Source organism: Macaca thibetana, chromosome 15 (assembly GCF_024542745.1).
Source record: "Macaca thibetana thibetana isolate TM-01 chromosome 15, ASM2454274v1, whole genome shotgun sequence".
Classification (NCBI taxonomy): domain Eukaryota; kingdom Metazoa; phylum Chordata; class Mammalia; order Primates; family Cercopithecidae; genus Macaca; species Macaca thibetana.
In genome coordinates this window covers 50,564,317-50,569,061 of record NC_065592.1, presented here as the reverse complement: position 1 = coordinate 50,569,061, position 4,745 = coordinate 50,564,317, and the positions used below count along the sequence as shown (strand labels likewise).

The following is a 4,745-nucleotide window of genomic DNA, read 5'->3' as shown; positions in this document are numbered from 1 at the left end:
GAATAAATTTTAAACATAAAAATGAAGATTTACATGTTAGAGTGAAAAATTAGTCTCTTATTTCAACTCATTGTTCAGAAAAGAAATTTTTTCAATTTATTTAATCTTAAAAGGTGAGAAAGGCCTCATGCCCAGTGTGCACTCAGGAAAAAATGAAACAAAATAAAAGAATAGAAAATAGGATGTAACAAGAAGCTTTTTTTCTTTTGACTCCTTTCATGTCAAAGGGGCCAGAAAGCTAGGAAGTTATTGTTTGAAAATATATTTTGTAGTAGGAAATATCTTAGCTTGTTATAAAGTGTAAGTCTTATATTAGTAAGAGTTCCATAACAACCGGTTGGCAAATCCTCTTGATAATGAGATTCTCACTTTCTATTTCTATACAAACAATTCTGGGATCATCTCTAAATGTCCTTGTCTCTGAGAATGTTTTTGAAGACAAAAAGTATGAGACAAATATATGAGCAGAAAATAAAAAACAATATAAACTTTAGTGGATTCATTAATTTCTATTTTTTACATGATTTGAGATGACCAGGTCTACTTCTATATTACTAGACAAGTGTATTTCCTCTAGTACTTTTTTCCTTTTTACATCAGAAGGATAATATGCCGATGTCATAAAATGTTTGAGGGAGATACATCTCACACACAAATGTGAAAACCTAATCATCACACTTATGAACTACAAAAGGATCCTCCTCCAGTCCTTTAATCATGGTTATTTATACATTAATTTAGAAGTGACCATCACATTGTAAATTTAAATCTCAATGGAGTGAGGAAAGAAAGAACAGGTTAACTTTAAATAAGACAGAAAAGAAATACCAAGAACCTAATCATGTCTGTCCTGACTCCTGCCCTCTCATATCTGCATAGGCAACTATCACAGGTCCATTGTCTGGGCACATGCTTGCCTCGCCCAACATGAAGCAACCTAAACCTCAACTGCCCTAAGTAATTTTCTTGGAATTTCTCCATTTCACTTAGGTTATGTTGATAACTTTTGACCCAGAGGATTTTTTTCTCACTCTTCTTATGTAGACTAAGGGTCTGTGTTTGTCTGGGAGGGAAGGGAATTGTTAGGACAATGTTTTGAAGTGGTACAACTGTTTCAAATGCTTCTTTAACAGTGTCCAGGAAAACTGATTATTTATGATATCTCTCTTTTTCTTTAGTTCTAGAATCTAGACAGAAATGTCTTGATAATATGAAGAGTCCTGAATATTATGTTTTATATAAAAAGCACATATCCACGAAAATCAAATGTTACTAATTTCATACTAAAGATGAGAAACAAAAATACACAAATTCTTATTGTATGCAATTATAGATTCTTGGTAGAATACTCTGTGTCATGAATATTCTAGAAAATATAGCAAATATCTCATTTATCAATGAAAGGATGTAGAAAGCATTTTTTTTTTTTTTAGTTTACTTAAAATTCTGTTCCCCAAAATAACAGTCAAATAACACTCACCAGATTTTTGTTAACTTCTGCGTTATCGATTGAATGTTTGTTTCCCTGCAAAACTCATATGTTGTATTCTTACCCCAAGTTTTATGGTGTTGAAAGATAGAACCTTACATAGGTAAATTTAGGTCATGAGGGTGGGGTCTTCATGAATGGGATTAGTGCCTTTATAAAAGAGACCCCAGAAAGCTTTCTCACTCTCTTTCCACCCTGTGAGAATACAATGAAAGGACAGCAGTCTGTAAACTGAAAGAGGGTTCTCAACAGAACCTGACTATGCTAGCACCATGATCTTTGGCTTCTAGCCTCCAGAACTATGAGAAATCAATTAATATTGTTTATAAGCTACTCATTCTATAGTAATTTGCTATAGCATCCCAAACTAAGACACTTTGCAAGCAATTTTTGTACTTTCTATTTGCTTCCATTCTCTATTTATATTACACATGTGCATACTTTTGTTCCCAATTAAATTTAATACATTGTTTTGTAATTATTGTTGCAGTTTCTTCTCAATTAATAAAGTGCAATACACTCCATATTTTTAACGGTATAAATAAAAAGCAGCTCTGTGTTCTAATAAATAATATTTTAAAATATTCAAAAGAATATTTACCTATTTAAAATTAGATTCTTAATATTTGACACTAAAATATATAATCATGTTAAATATATTTTCAATTGAAAAAAGTTAAAAAATAAATATGAAAACTATAATATTTATATTTCTAAATAGGTAACAGAAAATTGAAACTAAGGCACAATATAATATGCACCTGAAAACAAAAAGACATGCTTGCAATACTTTCAGTAAGTTTTTGTATTTAATCCTGACTTTAAAACAAAGCACCAACAGATATGTTTTCATTGCTATTCTTGATTTTGTGAACTTGTTTACTTTGGGGAGGATTCTTTCAGCAGCTGGTAATGTACTCCTCTTGAGAAATGCTCTAGATCGGTTGCCTTAGGAAGTACTTAGTTTTATTGAATAATATGTCAGTGCCAGATATCTCTTATAAGAAACTTGATTTCTCTGGGAAATGTGTTCATTTGTGTGGCTTTTAGATAAATCAGTTTGGAAAATGGTCAGGAGGCATTTCAGCTCTTTTTCATTGCTTTTGTAAAAAGTAATATGGGCACTGTCACAATTTTACTGGGAACTCTAGATGAATTAGAGTTGTGAAGGTTACTGAAAACACACTCTAAGTTCCTTAAAAACTACAGGAAGAAACACTGAAAACCAGTAAAATATTCAGCAAAATATCAAATAATGAGATAGTTTCTAAAATAAACTAATGCTAAGAGGAGAGTGACTAGAACTAAAATGCAGGTTTTGAGTACCAATAAAGCATTTCAATAATCTAGAAAACACACTTATCTAATATCCATTCTCAGCTACATCCTCCCCAACAAAGTCAGGAACAAATACCCCAGCCCATCTCTCTGGGAGTAAAATGAGGGGACAGGTGATTTTATAAACACTTAACAGAACACTTGAAATCTACCTCAAATTGAAGCTATTGACAACATAGACTCAATGAAATGGGATTAGTATCAGGTTAAAAAGAATCATACAGTTAATCATAAAAATAACAATAAATAATTATGCATAGAATATTGAGAATATTAGTGATATATAAATTCCAGCTTTGCCAAAGTAAATTGTTAGAAGACAGAAAGGGGCAAATTGTAATAATATAAAAGAATCATCTAGAAAAATTTATCTATAGATAATAAGCATTCCTAAGTAGAGAACAGAAAGAAACCTCACAGTAGCTAAAAGCAGTAGTAGAGACACTGGAAAAAAAATAAAGTAATAGAGGATCAAATTTCACTGAATGAAGTTTATAATTCAGATGTAAAATATCATAATCTCTTTAATTCCAGGCTAGCAATGTTTCTGCCAACACAACATTTTCAAAAACCTTATTGGTAGCTTGTGCAATTCATGGGGGTCCAAACCATCAGACAAGAGGCTCCTCCAAAGATCTTTTTTGGATAATTCATCTTTATTCTTGGCTGCTGCTGAGATAGTTGATCGAATCCATGAGTCACACACATAATCTTTTTAGCAAAAGTTGTCTAGCTAGACCCCTGGCATTCTTTTAACCACATGCTTGCTCATCTTGGCTATCTAGAGAAGTTGAGAATTTTCCAAATTATCAAGTTTTAGTTCTTTTTTTATTAAAATGACCTTTATCTGTTTCTTCTTTTCTTTTCTTTTTTTTTTTTTTCTTTCTTTCTTTCTTTCTTTCTTTCTTTCTTTCTTTCTTTCTTTCTTTCTTTCTTTCTTTCTTTCTCTTTCTTTCTTTCTCTCTCTCTCTCTTTCTTTCTCTTCTCTCTTTCTTTTCTGTCTTTCTCTTTCTTGCTTGCTTCTTTCTTCTGTCTTTCTTTCTTTCTTTTTCTTTCTCTCTCTCTCTCTCTCTCTTTTTTTTTTTTTTTTTCATTTTACTATAAGGAGGAAATAAGGTCATACCTTCCACAATTTGCGGAAAATCTCCCCAGCTCAATACTCTTGTTTATTACTGACAGGATCTACTTTTCATCCAATGGTAGAACACAGTTGAGGCAAGTTTCCTGCCACTTCATGATAAGGATCTCCTTCCTTTCATCATCCAATTCTGTGTGCCTCATTTCCATGTGAGCTTTCACCAGAAGCACATGTAACATTCATGTTTCTTAGCAATTCCTTATTCGTGACAATACATGTATTTTTATAATAATGGAAGCATTCTGTACAGTTATTATTTGAGCTCTCATCACAATTGCCTTTAACAATCTATATTTATACCGATAATCTCAGAAATCTAGCTATTTTCTATTTTGTGTCTCAGAAATACTTAGCTTCTGTTCATTACATAATTCCAAAGCCATTTCTAAATTTTTATTATTTGTTAAAGCATCTCCCCACTTCCTGGTACCAAAATTGGCATCAGTCAGGGTTTTCTAAGGAAACAGAATATATATAAATATGTACAATTTATTTCAAAGAATTCACCTATGTAATTTTGGGAGTTGGCAAGTCTCAAATCTGAAAGCCATGCTGGTAGACTGGTAATTTGCAGGCAAAAGCTAATATTGTAGTCTTTTTTCCTTAAACTTTCAGTTTCAGGGGTATATGTGCAGCTTTGTTATACAGGTAAATTGCAAGTCGCAGTGGTTTAGTGTACAGGTTATTTCGTTTGCATAGTATATAGAAGGTAAACGGAGTCTTGCAAGTCACAGTGGAGTTTAGTGTAAGCTCCGCCTCCTGGGTTATTTCGTCAGCCTC

General features: G+C 32.2%; 1 non-coding gene across 1 annotated transcript; it reads right to left on the bottom strand.

Annotated features, from left to right (window-relative positions):
- Positions 1 to 594: 594 nt before the first annotated feature.
- On the bottom strand, positions 595 to 697 carry LOC126938190 (small nucleolar RNA U13). Its single transcript, XR_007720013.1, has one exon. It is a non-coding gene; the product is annotated as a small nucleolar RNA U13 (small nucleolar RNA).
- Between the last annotated feature and the right edge of the window lie 4,048 nt (positions 698 to 4,745).